This window comes from Artibeus jamaicensis, unplaced genomic scaffold (assembly GCF_021234435.1).
Source record: "Artibeus jamaicensis isolate MK-2021 breed Jamaican fruit bat unplaced genomic scaffold, CSHL_Jam_final scaffold_1964, whole genome shotgun sequence".
Lineage (NCBI taxonomy): Eukaryota > Metazoa > Chordata > Mammalia > Chiroptera > Phyllostomidae > Artibeus > Artibeus jamaicensis.
This window is the reverse complement of record NW_026522030.1, coordinates 19,671,551-19,685,032: the sequence shown is the minus strand read 5'-3', so window position 1 is coordinate 19,685,032 and position 13,482 is coordinate 19,671,551. Positions and strand designations below refer to the sequence as shown.

General features: G+C 52.7%; 1 protein-coding gene across 1 annotated transcript in view; it reads left to right on the top strand.

The window, feature by feature from the left end:
- The first annotated feature begins 1,760 nt into the window (after nucleotides 1-1,760).
- The window catches only part of FRMPD1 (FERM and PDZ domain containing 1), a 72,055-nt gene continuing 60,333 nt past the window's right edge, over nucleotides 1,761-13,482 (top strand). Inside the window, exon 1 of the mRNA XM_037164122.2 lies at nucleotides 1,761-2,029. The gene's annotated coding sequence lies outside the window, so the exon portion shown is untranslated. The remainder of the gene's footprint in view (nucleotides 2,030-13,482) is intronic.

Below are 13,482 nucleotides of genomic sequence, written 5' to 3'. Positions count from 1 at the left end.
TTTGGGTGCGGGTACTAGAAGGCCTTTCATAGACAGAGGGCCTCGGGAGAGTTTTTGGATGGAGGCCTGAATTCGGGAACGGAAGCGTAGAGGCAGTAGGTCCTGGAGTGCCTTTCTTCATCTAGGCCAGGTGGGCACCACTGTGCTGAAATCAGTGTTGCTTTTTTTTTTTTGACAAAGAGCATACTTGTTAACTCAGATGTGTGCTCCATTCCACCTCCAAGATGATCTCACATGCCAATCTGACGGTGCCCCTTCCCAGCTCAAAACCCCCTGTGGCCTCTGCCTCTCCTGCTTCAGCTCTCAGCGCCTGCCCCTCCATCCGCCATCTCTCTCACCCTGGGGTCTTCCTTCCTATGGCCTTTGCCTAGGAAGCTCTCTTCACACGCCCCCCCCTTTCGTTGACTACCCCGATGGCCTTTCCAGGAGGCCTTCTTCCCTCACTCAGCCAGTGCAGGCACCTGCCATGGCCCCGGTGGCATCCTTGACTCGTGCTATTGTAAGAACTGCATTGTATCAGCAGTTCTCTAAACAGTGCATTCCATGAGGGCAGGGGTTGTGCTTCATTCCAGGCTGTATCTCCAGCGTGTCACACAGGGTGGGGACCTGGTAGGTGCTGAGTAGGTATTTCAGCAAGGAAAAGAGTTTGGACAGGGGCGTGCATTTGACGGTTATGGCGGTTAGAGAGCTGGTAGAACTGGCACCAGAGCAGTGGGTGAGATGGCCCAGGGAGGACTGGGTGTAGAGTCCTAGGGAACCCCAGTATCGAGGGCTTGCAGGTTTGCGGAGCACTCGGGGAGACCAAGAAGAAATGGTTAGGAAGGCCAGAGGAAACGCCAAGGAGTCCGAAGGAGTCCGGTGTCTCAGCCCAGAAAGAGTTTTCAGCGCCAAGGGAAGTGGTCCATAGTGCCAGAAGTGGGCGCACCCCTCCCGTCTCCCCTCAGCCGAAGCGCCTGGTGGTGGGGGCCAAGCAGGGCTCCTCTGCACCCCGCCCCGAGTCCCACATATTCCAAGGGTCTTTGAAAGGCCTTGGAGTAGGAGAGCCGGGGGCAAGGAGGCGTGAGAAGGGGGCTGTTCCTTGGGACTCTTGAGTTTCAGTTCTGGCCCCACCGCCCGCGGGTTTGGGTGACCTTGGGGAGCCCCGCTTCCTCTCCGACCTCAGTCTCCCTGTGGGTACTCGGAGGACGCTGCGTGCCAAGGCGAGGAGCTGGGGAAAGGTGGCAGAGGCAGGGCCCGGCTGGAGGCGGGACCGCCCACTGCGGCGGGCAGGGACCTCCAGGGCCCAGGGAGGCGGTGCACCGAGCTCCTCCCCCGGGGCGGGGGTCTCGGAGCCGGCAGCTGGCGGCCCGCAGCTGCAGCCTCAGCACCTGCCGCGGCCAGACGGCGCGGGCGCGGCCGGGCCCTACACCCCCGCCTCCGGCTGCAGCCGCGGCGCGGGAGGCGGAGCCCGAGCGGAGCCGGAGCCCAGACGCTGCCCGAGCCTTGCCCGCGTCCGAGCCCGCCGCCCCGGGCGGGGCCGTCCCTCCCCGCGAGCGCCAGGTCCCGGTCCGCGCGGGCGGCGCCTCCTCTGCAGGTAAGGGCGAGGTCCGGGCGCCGCAAAGTTTCAGGGGGACCGCCAGTCCCCGCACCGCGGGCCTGCGGGCGCCGCACACTGCCCGCCGCTGGGCTTCCTCCGCGCCGCCCTCCGCCGTGAGCTCCGCTTGCACCGCCGGCCCGGATGACCCGCGACCACCTCCAGTCGTCTTGCCCTGACTCCTGAGCGAGTCTGCGTGCTCGTTCAGGGCCTGCAACGCTTAAGTCTTTATACAGTATCCGTGTGTTGCTTAAGTTTTCGAGATCTGCAGGGTGTAGTGCAAAGAGCGGCAAACCAGGAGGCAGGAGCCCTGGGTTCGGGTGCGGCCAGGGCCAGCGCCAACTTTCTGAGTGACCTCCGACCAGCCTGCCCTGCCGGGTCTCCACGGCGACACCTGGACCGGGAGGGGTTCGCCAGGGACGATCACCAGAAACGCCATGCCTGTATTGCCAATTTGTGAGTCAAGGGGCACCCCCCGAGTGCCTCCGCTCCAGGGTTCCTTGGGGGTGGGCAGGAATGTTGGGACCCGCCTGAGTCAACGTCAGGGGTCGAGTTGCAAACCTGCAGCAGCTTTGGCTGATCTTTAAGAGGGGTGTTGAGTCAGCCCCAGAAAATATTCCCTACTCCCAGGGCCGGGAGCCGGTCCCTGGCTCCTGGTGACTCCTCTGCCATCCAGTGGCTGTGTGTCCTTGGGCAATACCCCCACTGGTGTTGCGGCCCTAATAAAAGGGGGTGAGAGGAGTGTGCACGAGGTGATCGCTGAAGTCCTTCCCCTGTAAATCTGGGAAGTAGAATCTCCAGGTCTCTGTAGTTAGAGGCAGTTTGGGTAGAGGCAGTATTTTACCCAGAATCCACCCAGCACTTGCAAATGGGTGCTCAGAAAATAAAGTAGGCATTTGCAGTTTACTTTGGGAGTCCCGAAATAGATACGGCAAGCACTGGCGGATGCTAGCCTTTCCTCCTCCAGCGTTTTGGGCCATCATAAAATATTCAACGGCGTGATGATTTGTTTTCGAAGTGCCTTATAGATCAGGAAGCGTTTCTGTTGGTGAGTCAGTTATTTTTGTGAAAACCTCAAAATAGTTGTTTGGGGAAAAAAATAATGCACCGTTTTAGGAGTCCCGACACAGAGGCCAGCACCTACCTGTGTCTGGTCCAAAGCGATGGTCGAGATGTTTTCCAATCAAGCTGATCTAAAATGATGCCAGATCAGGCGTTCTTGGGTGGGCGTTCAACCTCCGTGCGCTGGGAGAGGCCCTCAGTGTTGCCAGTGCATGTTTCCCAGGACAGGTGAATTCTGGAGCAGCCACAGCGGAGCAGGCTGCAGGCTTGCTCATCCTAGAAGGTGGACTTCATTCTTTTGCCCAATCTCTTGCCCTCCTCGTGCAGCAGCGATCACTGGTTTCCCCAGCGTGCCTGTGAGATCCTTTACTATGAAAAGACTCTTACGGAAGTGAGTTTAGCATCTTATTTCTTTCCTTGATTTCTTGGTTTTAAGCTTTATGAAATCGGAGGACTAGTGAGAGTGTGGTCTGTGCTCTGAATGGAGCAGAAAGAAAGCAGAACCGTGGTACATATTTGCCTTTCCCACCCAGTACTCTGTAGTTGAAGCTAATTTGTCCAGAACCTTAAATTGCTCAGATGCATTCAAATGCCACCCAAATCTTTATGTTCGTCATTCTTCAGTGGTTCAGCAAGCACTTTCTCACCACTCATTCAGGAAGACACAAACAGGGAAAATGCTAATCAGCCATACCCTCAAGGTGCTCAGATTCTAGGAGGGATGAAGAGGATTAGATCACAGGTCATGTTTCGGGAGTTACTAACACCTGGGACCTCTGGGCACACTCAGCAGGGTGAGTTCTAACTGCGGACATGGAGGAAACCTGTACCCTGGAAGGCAGAAGAAAGAAGAGGATTTCAGAAAGTGGTGGAAAGTGGAAAGGCGATTTTAGGTCAAGGAGTAGGTCTGAGCAAAGCTACAGAGGCAGGAAAGTGTGGGGCCCAGGTGGGAGACAGTGAGTCTGGTGGAAGCATGAAACACTTCAGAGCAGAGGACTGTGGATGGAGCTTCAGGAGGCACTGACCCTGGCCTTGAATCCACACTGGCTTTGGGATATTGGGCCTTTGAGCCTTGCTATTCTCACTCGTGAAAGGGGAGTAATAGTAATTCCAAACTCACAGGGCTGAATGAGAGCATGAGTGAAAGTGCCCGAGTGTTTGCTTACAAAGGGTGTTTGATGGCAGTTCCTTTTAGTGGCATGTTCTCGGGCAAGCTCCGTGAATATCTCTAGATGCCATTGGGGTATCAGATGGTGCTTTTCGTTTCAGCAGATGTATTGACTTAGACCCTCACCACCAGGATGGAGTTCCTGCAACCATGTCTTTTGTATTTAAGGTGCCTCCTGATTCAAGGGGCAGGGGCTTTTTCTCACCTGGAGGGTGCTCAGCTCAGGCGCTAACAGCCACAGCGGCCGGCCTTGTGAGTGCTGTTAAGTGCTGGGAAGCCGCAGAGGGGTCAATCGGAATACACGGTTCCCGTCTCCCACAAGCTTGTCACTACATGCTCAAGGACCCGGGTGAAGGGATTTGACAGTCAGACACAGTTATAAATATATCAGCATTGCCCACGTATACTGGGAACGGGGCACTGGCTCCTATCTGCCTTGGTGTAGCTCACTGGGGATTTGTAGTAGCCAAGGAAGGAGATGAGGATGGATGGAAGGACAACAGTGCAATGCCCAGTGACCCTGTGCAGCATTACGTTGCGCCCACAATACCGCACTTTATTTGTTCATTCAACACCTGTTCCTAGAACACCCACTCTGTACCAAAGAATTATCCCAGGTGCTCTGGGATACATTGGAACAAAAGGGAAGACCCCTGCCTTGCTGGGTTTACATTCTAGTTGGAGAAACACAGTAAACAAGTAAATACATAAATAATTACAAGGTGTGCTAAGGGCTGGGGAGGAAATAAGCAGGGTAATGTGAGAGAAGGTAAGGGGGGAGGTGCCCCCTTTGAGGCTGGACAGGGAAGACCCGTCTGCGTCACTGAGAGCCAAAGGAGGGAAGGAGCCGGTCGTGACAAGAGTCAGGGAGCACAATCCAGCTCTGCAAGGGTCAGAGCGGCTTCATGTGCAGGAAGGCAGACCCTGGAGCCACACCACCTGGACGTGAGTACTGGCCCCTCCGGCACTAGATGTATTCCACTGTCCGGTCAGTTATTCTTCTGGACTTCGATTTCTTTCTCTAAATGGGGGATTATAATAACTCAACCTGACAGGGTTGTTGTGAGGATTCAATGAGTTGAGATATGCAAAGTTCTCAGAATAGGGCCAGGTATGTAGGAAGCACCAAATAAAAGTTCAGTTAGGAGGGTGGAAGGTGGGAGAACTATTCCAGGCAGAGGGAACAGCAAACACGAAGGCCTGGAGGCCTGAAAGGGCTCAGTGTGCTGTTGGGCTAGACGGGCTGTCTGCACAGACATCACCCACGCGGTTTGGGGGATGCTCTAGAGCATGTGGTATGCCCCTTCCGTACAAAACTGTGGTTTGGGAGTTTTGAAAAGAGGAGCACTCAGCCTTGGTGTGCTCACCTGCAAGATCAGGCCCCAAGTGGTATGGTGGGCTGCTGCTGCAGCGTTAGGGGCCGTCGACCGTAGACCCTCTTCTTCAGGATCTCTTCTCCCCCTCCCTCCATCTCTCTTTCCTTCTCTAACTCTCCCTCTGTTGCCCCTTCTCCTTTCCTCCCTGCCCCCTCCCCTTTCCTCCCTTTCCCTCATCCCCTTTCTCATTGGCAAGCCCTGAAGAGTAGTGACCCTGGAGGTGCACATCAGTGTGCAAAGGGGAAGCATGGGCTGAGCCACCAAAGGCGGCCTTGCCCACTCGCAGTAGGACGGATGGCCGGCTGGAACCTCCACAGCAGGGAGGCCGAGGCATCTCTGAACTCACTGTCTCTCCAGATCCCTCCTCACTGACATCTAGTCACTCATCAAGTCATGTCATTTTGACCCCTTAAATCTCTGTCAAGCATATCCTCACATTTCCATTCTCCTCCTAACGTCAGGCTTCTGTTTTCTTTAAAGTGGGGCCCAGAGACCTTCACTGGGTCTGCTGTGTGAAGGTAATGAAATCCAGAGTCCTCAGTCCGGGAGACGTGGTGGGCTGACTCCCTCCCGTCCCCCAGTCCCCCTGGCCCCCTCCTCCCTCACCCACTCGCTCCACCACAGTCAATCCCAGGTCTCTAGGCCTTAGCCCCTCCCTTTGGCCCCTCTGCATGGCATGTGTCTCAGCCCTGGTGGACTTGCTTGCGCCTGTAGGCCCATCTTGAACCCTATCTACCCTAGGAACTGTCTTCCAGATGCCCTTGTCCCAGGGTTTTCGTCTTCTCCTGATCTCCCACCCCACTTAGTACCTCTCATGAAGACACCAATGTTGTCAACCGTGAGGGGTTTTGTGTGTGGTCACTGGTGTATGTGGCCATGTCTTGAGAAGTCCCTGGGAGGGGCGGGCATGATGTCCCTCTTACCTTCACCCTATAGCCCAGCCCCAGTGCATGTGTTTGCTGCACTGGATTGAGAAAAATGCTTGTGTTTGTTTGCCTGTGATTTTCCTGAGATCGTTTGGGTCGAGCCAGAAACACAATGCTGAAGCTCAGGGTTGTGGCTCTCGGCTGAACTCATTCCTGGCACCCAGATGCCTCTCGATGTAGGTCCTTCATCTGATGAAGTGTTGACGTAACTGCAAAGAAGAGCCTGAATTTTGATTTTATCTCTTCCATATAGCCCATTTTAGTAAAGATCCTATGTAAAATTTGAACCTTCAAGCTAGGTGCACTTGGAAATAATTGTTTATATCATAGAAGGATTCTTCACTATACCAAAAGGTCTGGTAGTAGAAATCTTTCCAACACCAAACATGCCTGAGCATTTAACACCATTCAGTACATAAGATTTTTATTCCTGTGCAGCTATGGCAGCTGTATCTTTACTGTAGTCTAAGGTATACACCAAACTTCATATGCATTCATGGAAGCAGGATAACACAGTCTTCAGTTTGTTTTGCTAACCACTGATTCCATTATACAGCTCTGATAATGAGAGTTAAAAAATTAACTCTCTGCCTGAAGGACAGTGGGAAGCTCAATTTGGGGCTTGGCCAAGGGGGGGAAGGGCAGTAAGCCATTATTTGCACTGAAACGCCACTATTTTCAGGGACCCACCCGATGTTTGGAGACTTTGCCAGAGGTTAGAAATTGTTCGGGTTCCCAGCCTTCTCACAAGCGGCTGCTAAATGATGTGTGTATGTAACACTGACTCTTTGGGGGGTGGGGGGAGAGAAAGCACTACTTATGGGCTAGAAAAGATATCTAAAGTATGAAAGTATGTGCTTTTGAAATCTCTTGAGAAATTATCTGAGCTCCGCCGCTTCAGTAAGAGTAGCATGGCAAATTTTCAAAATCCTGAACGGAAAGAGCTTCAGAGGAATTCACCCGGATGCGACAGTGCTTAGCGCTCTGAGATTTTGACTAAAGAGAAGACAGATGTGCGGGCAGACGAGAAATGTTGTGTTTCCTGTTCTCTGAGAGTCTAGATTGTCGGGTGTCTGCCCGACCTTGGCGTGACCAGTGATAGCAGTACCACCCCCCAAAAAACAGCCTCCCCAGGTTCTACAGTGTGAGCGTCAATGTAATTGAGCTTCGGAGTTACTGATGTGTTGTTTCCTTAGTTCCACATGTAGAATTCAGAAGGATGCAAAAGAAAAAGCAATTATTCACATAAAGATGAGGGTGCCATTTATTTTTTTAAATGAAATTAATTCAGTTGGTGGCTGGAGTCTCTGTTCTCTCTGGTTTTCCATGGAGATGGACATCAAGTCCAGGCTGTCCCCTGCTACTTGAGACATGTGCTGTTGGCTCCTGTCAGGTTAGAGGGTGATGTTTATATGGAAATGTATGCTCTTCCTCTTTCTTCCTTCCTGGGGGCAGAGACATTTTGTATATAGAAACGAGAAGTAATTATGTCTTTCCTGAGCTCACTCATGAGTAGGTGCAGTACTTAATTCTTTGCAAAAGCTAGGTAATATGTTTCTTAGAACATTTCCTCTCTATATTCCAAAAACCTAGATTCATGCAGGATACTTCAGCTGACAGCCAGGACCTTCCGTCAGGGCTGCCAGCTCGGCCTTTATCTGGTACAGGAATTCCCCCAACACAGCCTGCCTCTCTGCTCAGACTGGCCAGTCCCTGAGACACAGCTACGCCATTGTCAGTTGGCTCTGATTATTAGAAAGTTCTTCATTATGCTAAATCAAACTCTCCCTCCAGGCGGTGGCTGCCCCATTGGCCTTGACTCTGCCCTTGGAAGCCCCACCCCCAAATCCATTTCTTCTTAGCCCCTTGGACATTCAAAGACAGGGATCAGCTCCATGAGTCTTCACTTCAGGCAGAATGTCCCAGTTTATCCAGGGCCCTGGAAAGGACGGAGCCAAGGGGTGACACAGCCAGGCAGGTGGGGCCTGGCCAGCCTGGAGGACCGCAGCTTCACTTCAGAGTCTGCCCTGTGAGCAGAGCCGGAGGCCCAGTCGGGCTCCCTGTGGGCCCCCCTAGAGTTCGCTGTCGGCCCCTTATGGGCTCTTCATCTGCCACTGGGGAACCGCATGCACATCGGTGTCCGAGAGGCCTGGTGGGCTGTGCAGGAGGGTGTCCCGAACCAGTGGCTGACACCAGGTGGCTCTGGGTGACTCAGCCCCCTCTCTGGGACTCGAGTCCCTCATCAGTCCGATTACTTCTGAGGTGCTGTATTGGTCTCCTGTGGCTGCCGGAACAAATCACCAACAGAAATTCATTCCCTCGCAGTTCTGGAGACTGGAAGTCTGAAAGCGTCGGAGTCAGCAGGGCCGCACTGTCTCTGGGGGTCCTAGGGGAGTGTCCGTCCTTTGCCTCTCCTGGCTCCTGGCACTTCTCGATTTGTGGACACGTCAGTCCAGTCTCTGCCTTCTTGGTCCCATTGCCTCCTTCCCTTCACTCTGTGTCAAATCTCCCTCCACCTCACTCCTAGAAGGACGCTTGTCGTGGGATTTAGGCCTCACCTGGATAATCTGGGATAAACTCCTGCCTGAAGATCCTTAATTTAATTACATCTGTAAAGACCCTATTTGCCAAAGGTCACATTTACAGGTTTTGGGGATTGGGATATGGGCATACATGTTAGGGACCACCATTCATTCAGCCTTTGGGTCTCTGCTTTCTCCCCACCTATGTGGCTGTCTTTTCTCTCAGTTGTATTTGAACCCAGTTTTCCGGAGTCACCAGCCTCAGGTCTTCCTTTTGCACGTCTCTGGCCTCTTTTTCCTGCAGCATCGTGGCTGGTGCTGTGAAGACGCCAGGCTGCTCTGTTCATCCCTGATCCACGGATGTGGCTGGGGGCTCAGGAAAATAGGCCTTGCTGGTCCACTCCCTCCTTTTCCCCAGCCCGCTCTAGCTAGTCAGTGGAGTTTTTATCAATGGGCAGGAGGAGCTGTGGCTATTAAAATATTCATTACCAGTTCTTCGACTTAGGGGAGATCCCACAGTGAGTGTGCTCTGGCCAGAGAAGGGACACATGGAGGAAGACTTAATGTCCTTATGTTTCCCCTCTAATTTAGTCAGGACTGGCTCATTGAACTTGAAGGAAATTATTTATATTCTCAATACCCAAGTACATATCTCTTTCTGTTAAAAAAAAAATCAGGAGAAATGCTGTTTTGTAGCCCTGAAAATGTTTCATAGTGGGACCATCTTGCCCTTTAACTAGCCTGTTGTAGAAGTCCCAAGTCTGCTGCTGGCTGATGGGCTCTCCAAATGCTGTGTACAATAAAATGTGCTTCTCTCCAAATAGTGTGTATACCACTTGGTTTGCAGTTGACATTCCAGAGTGCCAAAAAGGCCTAGGGCCAGCAGGAGCAGGGAGCCTGGAGAAGCTGGTGGTGGAGCTGGGGGAGGCAAAGGGAAGAAGGACAGTGTCTTGCTCGAGAGGGGCTGGCACCAAGCAGCTCAAGACCCCGCTCACGGCTCTCACTACCAGCTCGCACCGTCCAGAGCTTCCTCTTGGACTGCTGCTCCGCACCATTCAATGTGCTTTGCTAAGAATGGCCTGCGAGCCCTGGCCGGGTGACTCAGTTGGTTGGAGTGTCGTCCTGTACGCCAAAAATCTGCAGGTTTGATCCCTGATCAGGGCACATGCCTAGGTTGCAGGTTCATTTCCTGGTTGGGGTGTGTACAGGAGACAACCAATCGACGTTTCTCTCTCACATCAATGTCTCTCCCAGTCTTTCTCCTCCGCTCCCCCCTTCCTCTGGGATAGAGGCCGGAAGGGGCAGGAGGGCCCAGGTGAATCAGTCCCTGCCCTGTCTGCAGCCGGCAGCAAGTCAGAGCAGGGCAGGGTGCTGAGTGTTACGGAGACACATGGGAGCCCAGCAGAGGGTTGGCCATGTCTTAGTGAGACCCAGGAAGGCTTACAGGAGGGACTGGGATTTAAACTGAGCCCTAATGAGTGAGTAAGAGAGAGAAAGAGGGGAAAGGCCAACAGAGCAGAACACCTACCCACAGGCACCCTCAGTTGTGTCCCCACCAGAACCCCAGCTTGCCCTCCTTCTGGTCAGCCAGGCAGAGCTGAACTGGAAGAACCTCAGTGTTGGAAGGGACCTCAAGGGTTAGCTAGTCAGGCAGATAGTCCCACTGAACTGCTTGGAGCCCCAAGAAAAAGAGAATAGGAGCAGTTCAGAGCTCTCTGCTTCTCATTTTGCTTCTGGGTTTGAAGAACAGCAATTTTCCATTTGACAAAGCTTGCTTGGTGTAGCCACTTGTAAATACCCCCACGTGAAAATGTTCTGCTTCGTCCAGGAAGTCTTTTCCAGGCTGGGAAGGCCCTCCCACTCCTGCCCTCTCATCCCTCCCAGGTAATATTCCCCAGGCTGTGTGGTCACAGAATGTTTGTTTCTATGGAGCCTGCCCCACTCACTGGGATCTTCTCTGGGTCAGGAGCTGAGCCCGGCTGCTCACTTAGTCCAGCGCCGAGGAGAGGGCTCAGTCCTGGGTCTCAGTGCTGACTGATGAGATGAGATGAAGGACTGCCTTCGTGACAGCTGCCTTACTTGCATCTGGCTCCCATCTGCCCTCGGTGCTTTTTACAGTCACCAGTGGTAGCCTAGCCAAGTCAGGGGCAAATCTGAGCCGCTGTCTCTCTGCCTTTCACCTGCTCCCGAAGTGGGTCTGGCCCGTCAGCCTTGCACCAGGGAGGGGCGGTCCATTCTCTCTCTACTGCCAGATGAGGAGGCCGCAGACCTAAGGACCAGCTTCTAGAGCTACTGCCGTTGTCCTGGGACATAGCTAAGCCCACTTGTGAACTTGGTCACTTGGTCCAGCTGGCTCTTCCTTAGTCCCCTGAAGCCTCATGACTAGGGTCAGGGGGCAGTGGGGTGCAGGAGATGGTGCTGGGCTTTTTACTGAGTCAGGCCTGGGTTTTCTAGCTGCACCGCCCGAGGACATTACTTACTTGTTTATGTAATTGGTTATCTGTGAGTGTTAGACTTACAGAAGACACGAGGAGAATATGATCGCTGTCTTCCACCTACACATGGTAAATATTCAATAAACGTTCATTTCCTTTTTATGTTATCTGAAGGGAGAAGAGAAAAGAGACTAGTTCCATGTGTTAGAGACTCTAGACCCAAACGCAGTTCCCTGCCCCTACCCCCTCTGTCATCCTTTCCAAATTCAGTTAAGCCCCTCAGCCTGCTAACCCCTCAGGCACTGCTAACAACTTGGATTTCTTTCTCTCTGCTAATTACCACCAACTCTCTGTGTGCATTTGGACAGGTGGCTTCCCCTGTCTGGGCCTCAGTGCCCTACCTCTGGACTGGGTTGTTCCTAGGGTCTTTTGTAGCCCTGGCGCTGCAGTCACAAGGGCTGGTCACCCACTATGTGGAGGGTGATGATCTAGGACTCAGGGCTCATAGGGGTAGAGCAACAGTCAGCAGCCTTGTAGCGGTCACAGCCCAGCGTGGGGACAAACAAGCAAAGCATTGTGATGAATGCTATGGTAGGGGCTGGATCCAGAGCTGGAGGAATCCAAAGCAGAATAGGGAGAGACGAAGAGACGAGCCACTTGAGGAATGCATGAGCTCCTCGCCTTCAGGGAAGAACTGTTTAGAAATGCTTGTTGCCTGTATGAAAGCAGGAAAGCGTGAATGACAGAGACTGGTCCCTCCCAGGTGGCATTAGACTTTTCCCTTTGAATTGGAGTTATCAATATGGAAAATCCCAGCAGAGATGGCAAGTATTAGGGGCCTTGTTTTTTCTCTTCTCCTCCTGACTTCCTGCAAAGAAAAAAAATTCCAAATCTCCAGAATACATTGACCTTTACTCACAGAGCCCTTGGGATGTGCAGCGGAGTTTAACAAGGACCGTCTGTGTGCCTGACTGAGGAATGTCTAGGTAGACGCGGAATTACATCCCTAAAGGGAATTAATCTATCTTTTGCCACATTTGTGTTCAAAGCTAATTTTCAAAGCAGTCTCAATTTTCCCCATTGTCTGAATGATACTTAGATGCGTACAGACTGTGCACTCTCATCCCTTCTCTTGTATTTATTCTGCCCAATTTTATTTGGTTAGATTCTATAGGCTTTATCGATTGTCTATTATAAGGTAGCCCAGTGTTGAGAGGCCAGGGGTGCGAGAGAATGTAGCAGTATCCAGAAGTTTCTTTTCTAGCTGGACTGATAACATGTCTACTCAGGAGCCAGTGCACAGAGCCATCCGTCTGCCAGGGACTGCTGAGTGGGGACTGCTGAGTGAGTGCCAGGGTCCCCAGACCAGGCAGGGAAGTGTGGAGAGATGGATGGTGAGGATGGTTCTCCACGAGGCTTTTGGAGGAGTCCACACAAGGGCCCGGGACTTCGAGCAAGGCGGGGTGCAGGGAAGAGCAGAACAGCAGGTGGACCCAGCAGGAGCTGACTTCTCCGTCTCATCTTTAGCCCCTTGTTTTCGTGCCTCCGTAACAAAAACGCTCGCTCCACCCAGAACTCTTCAGTGTGTCTCACGGCCTCTGTTCAGCGGTTCCCTTCGCCTGGTCTGCTCTGAGCCCTCACTCACCAGGAAAACTCCAAGCCAATTCCTTCATTGGAGCCTGCTTCTGCTGTTCGGCCCTCGTTAACTCTCCTCTCCAGGCTTTTCCTTGTGTTGTGTTTATGCTTCTCTCTTAGCGTGGTGCTAGGAGCATTGCAGACCCCCGAGAGATATCAGGCAAATAAAAGGATGCGTGAATAAATGACTGATCACTGGGTCCTGAGTCTGACTGACCACTGGAGCTGTGAAATGTTAATAGGAAAGGAGTGGAGGGCACCGAGGTGAAAATGTGGGTGGCAGGTGCTGAGCAGGAAGACCACTGGGCTGCCCTGGGAGGTGGGGGAGGGAAATAGCCTTTGGGGAATGAATATGATGTCAGCTTTCCTACGTATAGATGCCCACGTGAGAAAAATGACTCTGAAAAGTGCCTTAGATACCAAACTCATGGGGGGAAATCTGCCCCTGGTGTAATCAAAGGGCTGCGGGTAAAGGCAGCCGCACCCTCCCAGTAACTCCACTAAATCGGGGGTCAGTGAGAGGCTGGGGGGAACTAGCTTTCCCCCGACCCACGGACTCAGTTCCGGGTCACCTTTCTGGAGGGCTGTCTGGCCATGGCTGAAGCCTTACCAAAGTGCTCAGTGTCCTGCCCAGAAGTGCGTCTCTGCGAAGGTGTCCGAAGCCAGCGATATTCAGCCTTTGGCATCGCATGGCACACAAAAACTAATTACTAAAACTCTGTAGCACAGTCAAAAAGATAGATTATATTTGTAGTCAGTCTGACGAAAACTAGGTATAATTTTGA